This window comes from Ailuropoda melanoleuca, chromosome 10 (assembly GCF_002007445.2).
Source record: "Ailuropoda melanoleuca isolate Jingjing chromosome 10, ASM200744v2, whole genome shotgun sequence".
NCBI classification, from domain to species: domain Eukaryota; kingdom Metazoa; phylum Chordata; class Mammalia; order Carnivora; family Ursidae; genus Ailuropoda; species Ailuropoda melanoleuca.
Genome location: NC_048227.1, coordinates 48,081,908 through 48,100,772, shown reverse-complemented (window position 1 = coordinate 48,100,772; position 18,865 = coordinate 48,081,908). Strand labels below are relative to the sequence as shown.

The following is an 18,865-nucleotide window of genomic DNA, read 5'->3' as shown; positions in this document are numbered from 1 at the left end:
ATTATCAGAATGGAGGAAGGAGAGCTCAAGAGTCACATGAGGAATTTGCACAACTCTGAAGAGCTGTCAAAAGAGCACGAGATAGCATTAATATTTTCAATATATAAAGTATTTGCACATCAATAAGGAGAAGATGAACAGCTCCATAGGAAATAAAGGACAAGAGCATAAACAGGCAAATCACCGAAGCAGAGACATAAAGGAACAGTAAACATAAAAATGTTCTCTCTGGTTAGTAATAAAAATGCAAACAAATCAACAGTAAGTTGCCATTTCCTACCAATCGCCTTGGTAAAGAACGAGGGCAGCTCATGGGAACGAGGAAAATGATGCTCTTATCCACGTAGGCAGGTGTTTAAACGGGTACTCATTCCAGATGGCAATCTGTAAACCTGTATCAAAGGCCTTAAAATGGGCAAAACCTTTGATCTAGAATTTCCACATCTAAAAACCCAACCTATGGAAATAATCAGATAAGTGTGCAAAAGTCTATGTACAAGGGAGTTCACTGGAGAATTGTTTACATGAGCAAAAATTGGAAGCAATCCATATGTTATGGATTGAGTTAAATAGCATTTACCCTTCAATTGAGAACCAAGCAATAATTTAAAATGATGATGTAGGGGCGCCTGGGTGGCACAGCAGTTAAGCGTCTGCCTTCGGCTCAGGGCGTGATCCCGGCGTTATGGGATCGAGCCCCACATCAGGCTCCTCTGCTATGAGCCTGCTTCTTCCTCTCCCACTCCCCCTGCTTGTGTTCCCTCTCTCGATGGCTGTTTCTCTCTCTGTTGAATAAATAAATAAAATCTTTAAAAAAAAATAAAAATAAAAATAAAAACTGATGATGTAGATCCATACATGACATGAAAAAATACATGTTTTAAGAGAAAACGAATAATAAAACAATACATACTGTAGTATGTGAAACTGCTTTTGTAAAAATACATATTTTAGATATGAATAATTATTACTGTCGTGCAAGATTTTAAAACTTTTGGTCATCTGTATTTTTCTAATGTTTCTACAATAAACATGTACTTTACTGTGCGTAATTAAAAACAAGGGTAAACAAGAAGAGGAGATTTCTATTTGTGTTCCAATTCAGCACTTACCAGGCATAATAACTTAGGGCAAGTCAGTTATTTCCAAGACTCCGCCTCTTCATATACAACATGGGTACAATAATAAACTATACCTCTCGGGGCCAGTATGGGGTAAAACTAAGCGGAAAAGCACTTTCAAACTGTAAAGTACTCGATAAACATTGTCTGTTCTTACTAGCTGACAGAAAGTCCAATAAAAGACACCTCATAAAGAGACTGGAGAGGGCGCCTGGGGGGCTCAGTCGGTAGAGCGTCTGCCTTCAGCTCAGGTCACGATCTCCGCAAGTTTTGGGATCGAGGCCCATGTCGGGCTCCCTGCTCATGGAGAGTCCGCTTCTCCCTCTCCCTCTGCCTCTCCCCCTGGCTCATGGTCTCATTTGCTCTCTCTCTCAAATGAATAAATAAAAATCTTTAAAAAAAATAAAGAGGCTGGAGAAAGAAAAATTGCTAGGACTCTCAGGTGCCATCAGGAGAAGGGTGGGGGACATCGCGTGTGGCGGTGTAGTTGTCCCTCAGCAACATGTTACAGGGAGGCCATGGTGATGATGAAGATGACAGCACTTAGTAAGTGTCCAGCACAGAAGTGCTTTCCTTACCTTCTTTAATTCATCAGGCCTTTTACTATCCCCTTTGTATGGATCAGATCCTAAGGCATAAAGAGGTCAGGTAATTTGCTGAAAGCCACACAACTGGGAAGTGGTGAAACCAGGCTTCCAACCCAGCAGGCTGGCTCCAGAGGCCATCCTCTAAAACACAATTAATGCTAACAAAAGGAATATATTCCAGAACACAGTCACACCCTGCAGTGCTGGAAAGATCAAGACCAATAGCTGTGAGCACAAAGGACCAGGGCTGGAGAGCTAAGGCAACATCAACTCCAACTCGAAATGAAGGAAGTTTCCAATAATCGAAAATGTCCAAGGTGGGACGCCTGGGTGGCTCAGTTGGTTAAGCGTCTGTCTTCGGCTCAGGTCATGACCAGGGTCCTGGGATCAAGCCCTGCATCAGGCTTCCTGCACTGCAAGGAGTCTGCTTCTCTCTCTCTCTCTCTCTCTCCCCCTCTGCTCCTCCCCACCACTCACTCTCTCTTCCTCTCTCAAATAAATAAATAAAATTTTTTTAATTAAAAAAATAATAAAATGGCCAAAGACAGAGTAAGTTACCACGTAAGGTAATATCTTGACCACTGGAAGTCAAAAACTGGACCATAACACACCTGAGGCTGTTCTAAAGGGGACTCAAATGGCCCTAGGCCCACCTGACGCACAGAAACCACCAGCAGTGGATTAGCACCTGCAACCACCGCCGGCTGGTATCTCCCAAGGACGTCCTCGTTATGGCTGAACTGTGTCCCCGCCAAGTTGATACATCCAAGCCCTAACCCCATTCCCTCAGAATGTGACCATGTTTAGAGGTAAGGTCTTTAGAGAAGTAATTAAGGTAAAATGAGGTTATCTGGGTGAGCTCAAAGGCAAGTCCTTATGAGGTTAGGACACATGGAAGCACAGAGGAAACAAGCATGTGAGGACAGAGCAAGAAGACGGCCATCTACAAGCCAAGGAGACAGGCCTCAGAAGAAAGCCAACATCTTTATATCCAACTTGCAGCCTCCAGAACCAATAGGAAATAAATTAAGCCACCCAGTCTGTGGGATTTGTTAGGGCGGCCCTAGACTTACACAGGTCCCGAGGGTGGGCACAGCCCAGTAGGAGTAGGGCCTTGCCATCATTCTGCTCCATCGTAGAGATGAGCCTTCTCCAGACACTGCTGACTCCATCTGTCAGTCTATTCGAGCTCCTTCAGCTCCCAGGCTGTGCCATGCCCACTGACCACCCCGTCTCCAGGACTGGACAGCTCGTGCTCTGCTCAAAGCTGGCCCACAGGTGACTCTGAAAACCCACCAACCTCACAGGAGCCCTGGCCTCAGGCAGCTGCTCCCTAGGAGTACCTGGCTTCCTGCTTTCACCTTTCCAGTCATGCTCACCTTCCTCCATGTGTAACACCCCCCGCTTTGAGGACATTCCCTCTGGGGAACTGCATAGACTCCTAGGCATATAGTTTGTGTTCCACCAGAACCCTCTCCTTCCTAGGTTTCATAAGTACTGTGGAGGCCCAAGCACAGGGATGAAGGTCCAGAGTGCAGAAGTACTGGGCTTGTGCCTACAGCACCTGCCACCTTCCAAGACTCTGTCTCCAAGGTCAGCCTATCTGCACCGGCAAGCTTTCTACCTAACTTCAGGTGATTATCTTCCTCAGGGGGTGCCTTCTACCAAGCTGCCTTCTACAGGTAACCCCACCAGTCTATCACACAACGACCACAAATGTCCACACTCTTTCCAGTTCAGTCCTGCTGCTGGATCCACCCACAGGGGAAGGGAGGAACCGCCACCCATCGCCACATGCTGGCGGATGTGGAGACCCAGCTCCAGCCAAGACACCCAGGTACGTGGCCCTCAAATGAATACAGGCAAAAGCCCTCAGCCATCTGTTCTGCTTAAAACCGTGGGTGTAAAGTCAAATTCCCTTCCATGGACCCCTGCCAACATTTCCAGCATTGTGTCCTGCCACTGGACTTCTTGTTTTCTGGTCAGTCATGCAGATCTACTCATCCACGCTAAACTGTTCTCTCTCTTCAGGGCTTTGGTACCTCTCATGTTCTCTGCCTAGGACTTTCTATGCCTCTTTGCCTGGTTAGCTCATATCCATCCTGCAAATCTCAGATGTCACTTTCTCTGGGGAAGCCTTCCCAGATCCCCCCCCTTCCCGGTCTGAGTTAATTATTCTCGTACATGGTCCAACAGCACCTACACGTCCATACAGCATAATCAGCACTCTGTGTAATTACTTGTTCGAGAAGGCACAATCTATTGCCTCAGCCTCATTTCTTCCCATAGTCCCAGCCCCAGGCAGTGAGCTCCTTAAGTGGGGTGACCATTCACCTGAGGGGTAACCACAGTTCTGCCTACTGTCCCAGTGTAATTACTAATTGCACCCCCAACTGTCCTCTCTTGTCTCCCAGTTTGTACAACAAATTACTTGGTCATCCTGTCGATATAGGCAGGGTCCACATCAATCTTGCTCCCTGTCTTGACTCCCTTGGCACAACCATTATGCTCACAAAATTCCCAAAGTCAGGAAAAGTAAAAGTACAGTGTATCTCCATTTTAGAATGAAGAACTTGAGATCTTAATGCCAGAGTATTTGCATATATTGAATTGTTTTGGTTTATATTATGAAAGTCATGCCCTAAGAAGATTGAAATGCTGCACTGAATATCAAACATTTCTCTAATAAGAACAAGGATGACATATCTAGTCACCTCATGAATATAGCTGGAGAGCCTGGGAAGCAGACTAAAATACTTTGTTTAAGGCAGCTCCTCCCATGACATTAGCACAGCCCTTTCCAGCTCTCACTTTAATTTAATTTCTAGCTCTATCACTCGTCTATGAATAGAAACATAAAATGCTTGGATCAGTTACACCATCTTGTCAAAATAACCCAACCGGCAATTATAACATCCTAAGGTGCTTTTAAAAAATGTTGCCATAAAAACTTTTTATTAAAGAATTTCTTATAGCTCTTACACTACTGAAAAAGTAGTGTATCTGCATCTTTATACATGGCACAATGCAGATCTTGAGCGGTTTCTAGTATATAAATTACATATATGATAAATAATTGTACGGCAAAAAATAATCAGCGTGCCTCACATTACTATTTTATTTCATTAGAAAATTATCCATGAAAAAGTTCTTCATCAGACAGGAAAGGAACATTCTCCTCTGATTAATGATTGTCTTTTAACAGATGGAAAATTTATAGTTTACAGTTCCCCAACCTATAATCTAGATATAATCCAAACTCCATTTTCAAAAGAAGAAACAGTCTTCCTGCTGAATTTTAAACACAGACTCTTCATTCATTCAAATATCTCCTAAAGGCTTAATGTATTTCCCGTAATCACTGAACAGAGTGTGATGGCAGACATAAAAGAATTAAAAATAGTCTCCACCCTTCAAATAACTTACAAAGTCAGATATAACGTCCACGTTTGCAGTATCGTAATAGTACAAGATATTTGGAATTTTCTTCTATTGAGTGATGCATAATTTTTTTCTCATTTTAAATTCCTAAAATTGAGGTGGCACCTTAAAGTGATATATTCATTAATATACTACTATTTTTTCCCTTGGAGAGCTGATGCGTATCTTACACATGCAAGAAGCATTAGAACTGGGGAAGCACTATAGTTCAAGTGGCTACATAGGAGGCTAGGAGTGCACGTACTATTACATTTAATTCTTACCACAATCTAGCACCATAAGAATTAAATGGGTCCATTTTTCAGAAGAAAAAGCTGAAGCTCAGCCAGCTCAATTGCTTAAGGTAAAATAAACCAAAAAACCTGGAATTGGTGAGTTGAGTCCAGACTCAACTCCAGCCCTGTTACACCCTACTGCACCACACTGCCCTTCTAAGGGCTAGCTGGCTCTCAGCTACAATGACAGAGGGAGGTTAAGTGGAGGGACCCCGAAGACACAGACAGGAAGGAGAAGGCTTTCCAGACGAGGAATACAATACATGCAAAGACTTCTGAGTTACACTTCGGTCAAAGCAGAGCCCTATATACCAGCTGGAGAAGGAAAGAGACATGTATTCCATCTGTTATCCTTATCAGGAAGCCTTTTAACCAAAAGCTCCACTTTTATACCCATTTTACTGATATGAAATTGAGGTTCAAAGAAATGAAGAACTTCATGAAGGTCATACAACCAGTACAGAAGCCAGGGTGAAAACCCAGGCAGCCTACGTCCAGAACCTACCCTTTTTAACCAGGAAGCCCTTAGGCAGTCTACCTCCAGAACCTACCTTTTTTAGCCAGGAAGTTCGCCTGCATCTCCAGCCGGTACAAAAGCATAACTCAGGAGCCTTCACAGTCTTGGCTGTGTTGACTTCTCATCTGGAAAGCCTGTGATAAACATGCTAATTCTCTCAGACAAAATATTTGGTTTTCCCTGAAAACACAGACCTGACCAGGATGAATAACAGAGAATTTATTCTAACTGTTCACTAACCATCTTCTCACCCTTGTCACAATGTAACAAATGTTTCAATATAACATTTAAATAGCATTTACCACACACCAGGAATCTGTGCAAAGAAGACTAAAATGACTTTGTAAAGCAAAATGTCTGGGGTTCTTTAACATGACAAGTAATAAAAGCTATCACTTCTTAAAACATAATTTTCTTAAAAAAAAAAGATGTAAGGTAGAAGGAAGGAGGTGGGCATTGAGGTTAAGTTTCGCCAGCTGGGCTAATAAGCTACGCATTAACTGACATCTTCAGTGTGACTTATAGGGGCAGGGACCATGTCCCATTCATCTCTGTGTTAGAAGGAGCTTTGCTCTTAGAAGACTTGCTAATAAGTGAATTTTTATAAATTGTTCTGATTGAGGGAGTTCATGGGCTTTCATCACAGATGCAGAAGTTCCAGAATCCCTTTCCTCTGTCACTCAAAAGGCATCCCAAGTCTTTGGGATGTATGTACATAATCCTATGTAGAATAGGTACATAATCCTAACCATTTCAAGATATAAAGACCGAAAAGAAATCCAAATTTCATCTTCATTGAAAAATAACATCACTTTAAAACTCTGACTTTGACAAAAACCCTGTAGGTAAGGGTCTTCAACTTTAAGACAATATCCCATTGTTCTGCTTTATACGGAGGAGGTTCGGGACATACTACACCAAAATGTGGCACCTTGGAGCACTGAATGTACAGGCTGAAGGAAGCTGAGAAACTGCATGTGCAAGAGGGACTTTCTATCATTCTCCAGAAGCAGGTCATAAAACCCTGATCTAAGGGGTACCCTCCCTGCACACAGAGGAAAGGAACATCCTTATCTCCAAGATGCCAGGAGGAGCCTGAATGAACAGGCTTTGCTGTTTCTCCCACAACACTATACTTAGTTCATACCATGTTTTATCCTAGCATGTTTTTCCAAGAATTGTCTCTTTTTGTCAAGCCTAGCATAAAAAATGCCCAGATTTAATCACTTCTTTGAGTCTTCATTTCCTTATGAAGGCTCCATGTCATGTAAAATTTATATCAAAGACATTCACATGCTTTTTATTGTTAATCCGTCTTTTGTTGTGGAGATACAAAGACCTAGAACTCAGAAGGGTAGAGGGTAAAATATTTTTCTTCCTCTACATATAGAATAGCTAGGCAGCAAGATGAGGCACTGTGAAAATATAAGGAGTACTTGAAATAACTAAAATCAAAACTTTACACTTAGCAAAGAGAACACAGAACATTGATTTGAGCAAAAATTTTTAAAGTCAGTATACTTAATTCCAATCATTAGTGGGAAAACATTTTACACTGATTTTTGTCATCCTTAGTTTTAACTAATACCACTAAGTACCTTTGAGAAATATTCACATTTGAGGGGGAATAAAGATGGGAATGTTGTGCTTTCTATTCACAATACCAATTACACAGTGAAATATCTGTAAACAGTACAAAATCACTAATCTCACTGGGGAAATCTTAAGATGCTGTCTTATGAGAACAAATGAGAAATGTCATTAACAATTTGTACAACCCTGTTATGATTCAGTCAAGTGGAAAATATTAATTTTTTGAAAAATAAAAGTGAAATTTCTAAATTTCAACAAATTTGAAATGAGTCAACATTATATAAAAAGATGGTAGCAACAATGGAAATGGACTCAGGGACTCTGGATCTGGGTCACTGAGTAGCAACAAGTGTGGACAGATATGAAAGAGCAGAAACAGTGCAGCAGAAAGAGAACACTGACTGAGTATCAGAGCTAGAGCTCTGAAGACGCGATTCCCAGGAGGCGAAAGGCAGGAGGATTTTCAGAACACTTACGCAGCTGAAAATATTAACTCCCACTATGTGCCACTCCCTCCTCGAGGAGACAGTTTAAAACAAGACGGACAATGTCCCCATAGACCTTACAGTCTAGAGGAAAGAAACAGCAAATAGGCAAAGAAAACACAGGATAGCAACTGGGTGCTACACTGAATAACTCAGCATGGTGTTACAGCATCACAGAGCAGTTAGTGCGAATGGTCAGGGAAAGCCTCTGAAGAAATGAAGTTAAATCTAAAATATCACTTGATTACACAAATGTCAAAATACTAAAGAATATTCCAAAGTCAGGGACAAGAAAGTTTTCCACATTATGTTTGGTGATTGGAGACATGTTTTGAATTGCTACATGACTTTTTGGCATGAGTCAGAAGAGGAGGAAAGTGGAGTCTGTTTTCTTGGCTCAGTCAATAGGCTTGGGTGAGCTCGAGAAGTAGGAGGGTGAATTTCAGAATAGTGTGGGGGAGGTCGAAGGGAAAAAGGCTGTCAAATCCATCATGTTTGATATTTCACAATGACTGAGGTAGAATCCTTCCTTCATCAATCCTGGTTTCCCCAATGTGCAAAAGCTAAGGTCATATCATGTTGGGGTTCAACTTTAAGTTATTTTCTAATGAAGCTATTATTGCCCTTTGGTGATATCCTAGCCATACATGGGCCGTCTAGTATACAGTGTTACACACTATTAATGAAAATAAAGCCATCATGTTTATTTCATGAAGAAAGCATAAAATTATATCCCATGATTTCAATAACGGCCTATCACAGTAAAACAGGCTTGCCGACCTATATTCACAAAATTTTCTTTACGTCTCAGAAACTATTTAATGTCTTAGAATATTTTTTATCTATACCATTAAAAAAATAAACTTTTTGTCTCTCTGGAGAAATTGCTGGGAATGCCATCTATAGTAATCTACCAAGCAGAAGATATGAATCCAACCTCAAGTTTGAGGTATAAAGTAACGTAATTTTCCCAAGGTCACCAAGTTAGAAAGCAGCAGAGCCAGGACTGGAACCCAGGCAAGTCTAGCTAGAGTTTACATCCCTCATCATGGACTATGTTGCCTCCAGTATTAGCAGCACAGAATAGCGGGACTCTAGGGATTTTCCGGAATGCAAAATCTCTTTCATAGCTGCTTAGTAATTTCTAAAATGTTGGCTATAATAAATAATTTTCTGGAAAATATTCAGAACAGCTATTTCTCTTTTGGACCCTCTAAAATCCAGTCTAGTTTTGGGTTCCAGAGAGGCATTTAACACGAGGATAAGAGTGCAAATGTTGTAGTCAAACTGTCTGGTTTCAACACCCAGCCCACAAGCAATAGGACCTTGGGCAAGTAAACCCCTCTGTGCCTCAGTTTCCTCATTCTGTAAAATAATGTTAATAACACTACCTACCTCACAACACAGGTGCCAGGGTGGGTTTAATGAGTCAATATAAGTAAAGTACTAAGAGCAGTGCTATGAAAATAAAATCTGTGAAAGTGTTAGCTGTCGTCATTATTATGCCAGAGTAAAAACGGCTGCAGACTTCAACCCCACCTTATCTTCCATCTGACTCCTAAATTACCATCACTCTATGTACTGAGGTCTAAGGGAAATAAAAGCCTCAAAGAAGGTGATGTGTAACCCTGCAGAGATGCCTGGAAGACACTGATCATTACATTCACTATGCAGTGTCCTTTTAATGAGAATCTTGAGAGGGATTTCTTCCAAATCCTAATATAAAGAAACGAATTATATCGATACTCCTGAACAATCGATTTGTTTTATTCATAAATACTTTAAATCAAGTAACTAATCAAGCTTCACATTGTAAAGTGACATCTAGAATGAAATATGTTCCCACTCTTAGGAAGCGTCCAGAACCTAATGGTACACATTTTTCTATTATTGTTCATGGTTCATGTTATGCCCGTTCCCTCACTTTTTCCTTCGCCAGTCACTTCTCATTTAAGTTAAACTGCATCTTTTTTTTTTTTAATAACCAAGGTATGAAACTATCTATCTTTAAGAATAGGAAAGGGACAGGGGCATCTGGGTGGCCCAGTCGGTTAAGCCTCTGCCTTCGGCTCAGGTCATGATCCTAGGGTCGTGGGATCAAGCACTGCATCGGGCTCCCTGCCTCTCTGCTCAGTGGGGGTCTGCCTCTCTCTGGCTCCCCTCTCTCTCAAATAAATAAATAAAATCTTACCAAAAAAAAAAAAAAAGAATAGGAAAGGGACAGATAGGAAGATGTAAGAGTGATTATCTCATCAGGACCTACTCACAGGTCTGTGGGAGCAGGGTTGAAATCTGCTTCTGAGCTAATGGCCTAGCAAAGGCAAAAACATTAGATGGAAATCACAAATTCAGAAGTGGCCTTCCACTACAGGCCCTCCCCCATATTTTAATCTGCCCAATGATCAATATCATAAAAAAAAATTCTCCAGGCCCCTACTCCTCACGAAACAAAACAATAAAACACATGTAATAATTCCAAGTTCATAGGCAGTAAAATGAGTGATTCTTGACACAATAATTAACAAGTATCTGCCGAGTGCCCACCCCATCACTAGCACTTGGGATATACCGGCAAGCAGAACAGATAAAATGCTTACCCCGTTGAGCTTACCTTCTACCTAGGAAGACAGATCACAAATAATAAACATGACAAGTAAATAAATTATAGGGTATAAATTATAGGAGGGAGTGCTATGAAAAAATCTAGTGAGATAAATGACATCTAGATGAAGGATTCATGTAAAAAGTTCATTTTTATCAGGAACTGAAAATAAATATTATATATAATCCTGAATGGTTAGATTGACTAGAATGGTATATCAATTAAAACAAAATTAAAAAAAATTTTTTTGCCCAAAATAAACGCACACTTTAAATGTCTGAAAACTTACTACTTCTGTTGATATATCTTTGGTAAAATAAATATTTTCTCATTAATCAAAATAAGTCACATCCTATCATTTGTGTCTACTCTTGTTTCCCCAGCCACTTGAGTAAGAACTGCAGTCCCAGAAACTGTTAAAAAGCATTCCTTGTCTGGGCTGCACCCATACCTGTGACCACAGAAACTCCCACTACTCAGGGAAGCCCAGCTCATCATTCCAGGGCTGGTCTCACAGGCTCTCAAATCAAACTGTGCTCTCAGCCGCCATTATTCTCACGCGTCCACTCCATGCAGCAATGTCCGTTGCTCAGTCCACCAGCGTGCACACCAGGGTGCAAGCTCATGCCAAAATCACTAACAATGGCAGTAAAGCCTGTGCCACCCCCTAAATGCCATAAAACCACTTCCCTGAGGGAGCGACTGCCCAAGAGTGCCCTTTCCTAAAGCAACCCAAATTCTAAGTGCCAGCACTGCCAATTCACCAATACCACTGTCCACTCAGAATGCCATGGGGTTTCGGCCCAACAATGCTTCTGTATCTTTCTTGCTCTTTGTAAAGAATCCCCCTCTTTCTAGGACTTGGACTTGAGTCCAAGTCAACTTGGACCCAGGGACAATCTGGGCAGTAGATACTGTGCTGTACTTGGAACCAAGCCTTCACTCTGACACTAGCCCGCTGGGCTAGAACTAAGCTTGTAAACTTTTGTGCTCTCCACAAGGTCTGTGATCTTCAGAAGGGCTTATGCCACAAGTTCTCCACATACACCCAAATCTTCTTAGGGTACGTGTTGGGACTTTTGCTCTAAGGAAGCTGGATATGAGTTTCTAGCTCTTTAGAAGGGAAGTATAGTTATGGGTTATGTTGCATGATGGTGGGCAATGGAAAAGTGTTGGAGTTAGACTTGCTGTGCACTGTTCACAATAAGCACAGAGAGTTGGCACAGCAATGTGCTGGTAAGGGGGTAATAATTAAAAACAACAACAAATAAAAAGGAAGTACACGGAACTACACCAAAGTTCTCAAGGAAATACTTTCCAAATTAAAATACTTAGGATAGTTCATAAGAGATCTATAAATTCAGTACATAAATATTGGAACTACCTAATATAGGGCACAAGTCATACCCTATATGTGAGAAGTTATCAAAGTATTATTGTATTCTTAGTGTTATAAACTTCAGAGTAAAGACGATCATTCTTCCAGTGAAGAAAATTCTCTCTCTCCATTAAAAAGTTTTTCCTTCCTGTGACCATTTACTCTTCCGATGAAGAGTAGATCCAGAAGGTTCCACCAGAGAAAACAGTATTTCTAATATTTTCCCAAACATACCAAGGGTATGTTATAGAGTTTTCTGCCACTTCACAGATTTGGAAAGTGTTATGAAATCATGAAAAAAATTTCATGTTCTACCCCAACCTCACAACATTCTACTAGTGTAACTTGGGCAAATCAATTAGCCTTTCTCAGCCAACACTGACATCTCCCTAAGACGGGGGTAAAACTACTTTCTCCAGTATACTTTAGGTGACATTAAATGAAATGATGAATTGAAAAGGATTTTCTAAACTATGAGGTACACGATACGCATACAGCATCATCAAACTCATTCTGCTACTGTGGCAGATGGGGCAATTGTCTCCTAACAACCTGACAAATCTAAGAAAACTGACTTGTTCCCCCAAAACAGGATTCCTCCAGATACTATTACATGATTCTATTTTGTAAAGAAGTTAAAAAAGACAACTGATTACAGGTGAAGTTCATTATCTCTACAGAGAATTTTTAGCCAGACTATCTGAATAAAACAAGAATGAAAACATTTCATTATTGCCTGGGATATCCTGGAGAATGCCTTTTATTCTGACACCTTGAATCTATGCTTGCCTCATAGGTAACATTTTCAATTATTTAAGCACTAGTTAATATTGCTGGTGTCGGCATGATCAGTAATTACCGTCTTAATAATCACAGGCATCTGATTCCAGCTGCTCCCATCTTTGATATAACCATGAGCAACAGCCTGGAGGACAGAACTGACAGGGAAAAGAATACAGCCGGGGGTCACATTAATGCTGGTGTTGTACCAGCTTTCAGGGAGCTACTAAAGTCAGAGACGCACGCTGAAAAGTGAGAGCACAGATTGAGAAAATGAGTGTCCTGAAAGTTTTCTACAAAATAAAATATTTTCTGAACGTGAGAATGGCTTTGGAATCTAGCTCTGAAGAAGCTGGTTAAATAAATCATACCTTCAACAACCTTCTTGTGCGTAATTATAAAAAGAATGCATCTGCATACTCATTCGCTGCCAGATATGACTTTTCCCTTCCCCAGATGGTTGGGGTGAGTGTCTGTGCATATGGCAAGGGAAAAACAGCAGGAAGCTCAAAGTACTTAACTGTAAAAAGAAGAAGTGAGGCTTACAAAACATGTACCATGTAAGACATGGTGAGGGCGATAAAACCAAAGACGACCAACCAATGAACGCAAGGCTTCAGAGACCTGCATGCCGGTCCCAACTCTGCCACTGTCTTCCTGGGCAAGCCCGTTTCCTTTCTCTGGGCTTCCTCTTTCTTGTGTGGGAAGTAGTGACCCAACTAAATCAGTTTGCAGAATTCTTTGCAGCCTATGTAAAATTATCCAACGCTGGGGGTCAACAGAAATAGGTAAAGCAGATGTCAACCTGTGTATAGGTGAGACATCTCCTTGGAGAACAGTATAAAGTTTTTCCTTCTTCCTCTTTGAAATAGAAGTAAAAATCCTACTACTTACTGCATGGATCCTGTGTGAACACACCAAGAGACCCAGCCCTTTAAGAGATGGTTCTAGAATACCAAATCTGCATCTACCATAAACCAAATACATTTTGAGGAAATTCTGCGAAAAAAAATAATGGCCCCATGATAGTCCCCTACCCCATGATGGGGGAATGAGAATATGTGTATGTGCCCGCGTGTATATACACATATGTGTACAAACGTATTTGTGGAGTGCGTATGTGTAGGTAGATGTGTGTGCATGCATGTGTAAGGATCTGTATTTGTGTACAGATACATGTTTGTGCAGGTGTGTATATGTATGTGTAGGTAGGGGTGTGGAGGGGTGTGGAGGGGTGTGGGGGTGTGTGGGGGTGTGTGCGTGCGTGCATAGAGGGGAGGCACGAACAATCCATCTCATTGCTATTTTCCCTTTTGCCTACTGTCCTTCCTCTAAATCTCTTGCACTGAGTGCTTAATTTAATTTTTACCAAGGCATGTGGGCAAGAAAGAGGTGACACAGGTTGCCTACTTATTACTTAGGCTAGGTCAGAAGCTGTTCTGCATTAGTGAGTGATTCTCTGCAGAATGGGGGCACCAAAGGATTAATGCTGGTGGGCTGGGATCAGAATCACCTGAGTAAAGGACCGTTGATCTCTCTGTGCCTTCTCCTCTCTCCCTCCCTTGAGATTCTACTATGACCCTTGGGGGATATTCTTTTTTTTTTTAATGTTTTTTTATTATATTATGTTAGTCACCATACAGTACATCCCCGGTTTCCGATGTAAAGCTCGATGATTCATTAGTTGCTTATAACACCCAGGGCACCATGCAATAGGTGCCCTCCTTACTACCCATCACCGGTCTATCCCATTCCCCCACCCTCCTCCCCTCTGAGGCCCTCAGTTTGTTTCTCATAGTCCATAGTCTCTCATGGTTCATTCTGGGGGCTATTCTTAATGTGCACATGCACACACACATCACAGCTGCAGCAAGTCACTGCTCCGATCTGCTGCGGTGGAGTAAGATTAAGGATCCTGCTGGTAATGTCCTGTCCTGCTCTAACACTTCGGACACAGCTTCTACCATTGCGAAACTTTCTAATTAAGGAAACACATAACCAGAGAGCAACAGAAGGCAACACAACATAACTCTGCGGAAAACGGAGTGGCAGAGTCGATGAGGACTTGTACAACAAGGGAAAGTATTGTAACATAGGGCTGATCAAGAGTAGTTTCTTGGAGGAAGTAGGTACTGAACTAAACTTGGTGCACAGATCTTGAACTAAGAAGGAGGTAAAGAAGAAGCACCCCAGGGATGGGGCATGTACAGGCCCAAGCAGCTGCAGGGGGTCATGACCTGGAAAGACATTGAGGGGTGCAGTGTCAGTGCTGGGAGTGGCGCCAGGTGGGGCTGACCAGGATTAGTGGGGCCAGCTGACCTCAGGCTGCAAAGAGCAACAGAGCCCAAACTTACAGCAGTTATTGTAGAGTCACCACGGCTATAAAGCAGGAGAATGCTGGAAGAAAACATGGGACTAGGGAGGCTCCTTCAGATTCTGATGCCCAGGACAGCTCACAGCAAAATGTTCTAATCTGGGATCCATAAACAGACTTCCAGTATGCAACAGCCCCTGCCAATCTATGCCACTCTTCATCAGAATCCATATGCATACGTGCATTTTGCACGAGAAGAAGGATCCACACCATTTATTAGGTTCTCAGAAAGGTACATGACAACAACTTCCCCTACCCAACCCATATCCCACCCATGTACAACACAGGAAAACTAAGACTTCAGGAGAACAAAGTGTTACAAATCTTCCTTGGGGTCTTCTCATTGTGCAGATGGGGCAGAAGAGTAAAGGGTAAAAGAGAGAAGAAGAGCAGCTCTGTGGCACCTTCTGAGGTCATCCTGGTGCAGCAGGGACCCCACAGAGGCTCCAGAGGGGGAGAACGAGAAGGTACTTTCCCAGGCTTGCTTTTTAGGGAAGTGTTGGTAAAAGGGAATTTCATGGGCTGTACAAAGTTGGCTACAACATCCAGGCTTCATCTGAATTGCTTTATAATTACCACCTCAATTATCAAACCTCTTTTACATAATAAAATCAGTTTCTCAGAGCTATAGTTTTGTTTGACTAAAATGTATCTAAGTCATTCAGGAAACTAATTCAAGGAATAGATCAAGTTAAGCATGACTAATTCTCAACGGGGATACAAACAGGCTTCCAAAAAAAAGAGTAACAATCCTCATACTTCTTAAGTCAAATTTGAAATTCACATCTGACCACTTCCTAAATAGAGAGGAATAGTTATTTAGTAGGGATATTTATCAAAATTAGGATTTTAGAAACTAGCATCAAGCCAGGCTGAAAGAACAAAATATGCCTTTTTTGGGTCTTTATTCTGCGCCCAAAGGAGTGCTGACTTTTTGGATACTCCAGTTAAATTTAGTCTGTTATTGGAACATGTGAATCATAAAAGCTGTCCCTTTAAAAGCATTTTCAGAAAAATTTATTTTTTTGAAATCTCAACCTAGTAAGCAAACCTTTGAAGAAGACTTAAAAAATTTGTTTGCAAAAGTATAAAGGAAGAAGTGACACCTAAGAAAGACTAATGAGCTATCAGTGGCACTCTAACATAAATCCTAAGGTGTTAATTATCTCAGATTTCCAGAAGGCTTCTTACCCTGAAGTATGCTCAATTTTTGATTGTGCATCTTAGGTTTCTATTTTTGATTAGGCATTCCACATCATCTATTAAGCTTTCCCTTCCTAAACTCCAACAATTTGTGCCTGTGTTAGAGATGCTTACATTAGGCCCAGATGACAGTTACAGATGTAATATAGCTGTCTTTCCTCTCTACCCTTCAGTGAGTATCTTCACGACAGGGAGCATCTCTGACCTAGCTTCCATACAAAGTAGCCAATAAAGTCTGCTAAATGAATAAGCATGCATCATTTAGAGATTAGGTACAAATCTTACTGCAGATTCTGGTGTGCAAGAAAATTAAGAGTTCGTCTCCCTGATTTTTTTTTTAAGATTTTATTTATTTATTTGTCAGAGAGAGCACACAGAAGCAGGGAGAGGGGCAGGCAGAGAGTGCGACGCACACTCCCCTCTGAGCAAGTAGCCCAATGCAGGACTCGATCCCAGGACCCTGGGATCACGATCTGAGCCAAAGGCAGATGCTTAACCGACTGAGCCACCCAGGCGTCCCTCATCTCCCTGTTTTCTGTAACTGAGATGTAATTTCTCTTCTACCACTAGAAGCTCTGTCTTCCTAGGGTTGGTCAAGCAGGGTTATGATGTGATTCTGGGATTAACATGTTGGCAAAGGGGTTAGGGCTTTGCTGCTAAGTAGGGCTAGGCTGCTGGGTGCCTCTGGGTGCCAAGTCACCGTGCATACCTTACTCCACTGTCACTGAAACAATTGTCATTTTCAGTCCTTGACTTGTTGGATAGTAGCATAAATGCTCTCTCCTTGAATCATACTACTTCCTTGGCATCTAAGATTTCACCCTCAAGCAGGAAAGTTTTCTTCCTTCCCCTCTGACCACACATTTTTTGCTCCTTTGAGCACCTCCCTCTTCTCCACCTAATCATTAAGTGCTGTAGTTCAATGGGATTCAGTTTAATGATCTACTCTACCCCTGGGTAATTCCAACCCCAATCAAAAATTGTATCACAGGCCCAGAGTCTTCTATGGTATCCAAACATACAATAACCTCCTATTTGACATCGCCATTTAAACATCTCAAAGACAGCTCAAATTTGACATTGCCATAACTGCACTGACCTTATCCATCCCAAATTGCTCCTCTTGTAGAATTCCTTTCTCAATGAACAGTACCAACACAAAACCAGCTGCATGAACTGCCACTGTCACACACTTGTATGGATGAACACCTCCATCCATGCAGATGCCCCTTCCCCCACACAGCTGTATGGGAACAGCACCACCACCCACATGGATCTGGGTCTCTTCCTCATTCTCAATATCCGATCCATCACCTAGACCTGAAAATCTTACCTCTTAAACAGGCCTTATATAGTCTCTTCTCTTTACTATCCCCACTTCTCCAGGCTGAGCCTCAACCATAAACTCTGATCTGAACCAGAAAAATGGACGCCAGTGCCACCCTACACTCAGTGAGTACTCTCCTCCAATCTGAAGCCATTGCTAGCCTTCCAGGTCCTGTCACTCTCTGATTGAAACTCTTCCAGGATGGCTTCCCACTGTTCTCAGGTTAAAGACTGGTATTCTGATAGGCCCAGGTGTGGTCCTGCCCTTCCCACTGATGAGGGAACAGAAGGCAAGCTGAGCACAAAGCAGAAACTGACGCCCTGCAACCCCCCCGCCATGGGATGTCTGTGACATTCCTCAGGCACTATTGGCTGCCCTCAAGGACAAAGAAATAGTTAACCTATAGATACCACAATCCCTCAGTTTACAAATGTCTTAGCAGTCTACAAGAAGAAAGCATCTCTGTGGGTAACCTAGCTTCTAGAAGGGAATGCAGATACAATTGAATGTCCTTGTAGTCTGAAGCCTCCAGGAAGTTCCCGACTATCTTCATGTTAATGCCTTATGAGAGGGGTAAACGGCCTTGACTTGACAAGGGCAAGGCTTCGGTATCCTGTGAGTCTTCTTTAACATATGAAAGTCCTTTCTCAACCTCCCTTTTTCCTTTCCTCCCCAACCCCATGGTATATAATCAGCCACCCCTCACAACCCGGGGCAGCAGCTCTTTCTGCCCATGGGTCCTGTCCCCGTGCTTTAATAAACCACCAGTTTTGCACCAAAGACGCCTCAAAAATTATTTCTTGGTCGTCGGCTCCGGACTCCACCCCACTGAACCTCACCTGTATTCCGTGACCTCATCACCACCCTCCAGCAGCATCTCCCCCCACACTGTCCCTCGCGCTCTGCACACTCTGTACCTTGCTGAGGCTGTGTTTCTTCCCAACACTGCACTGGGCCCCTGCATATGATTTTTTTCTCCTTTACCGGAAGCATTCTCTAGCCCCCTGCTTTCACCTCATTAACTTCTCACATCTTTTAGAACCCGAACCCTACTTTCTCAGGGAAGAATTCCTGACCACCCCCTCAGAGCAGGTCAAAACCCTTTTTACACTTTTCATTAACACCACAAACCTCTTCTCAGCACTACTTCTACTGCAATTTTACCCTTATTTGTGAGATCAT

The 18,865-nt window shown here is 42.1% G+C and overlaps 1 protein-coding gene across 15 annotated transcripts in view; it reads right to left on the bottom strand.

The window, feature by feature from the left end:
• Positions 1-18,865, bottom strand: part of KLHL32 (kelch like family member 32) — a 254,933-nt gene that overhangs the window by 220,047 nt on the left and 16,021 nt on the right. Inside the window, exon 2 of one of the 15 annotated variants that reach the window (XM_034670849.1) lies at positions 5,976-6,075. The exons of the other annotated variants lie outside the window; for them this stretch is intronic. The gene's annotated coding sequence lies outside the window, so the exon portion shown is untranslated. The remainder of the gene's footprint in view (positions 1-5,975; positions 6,076-18,865) is intronic. 15 annotated transcript variants of the gene reach the window in all.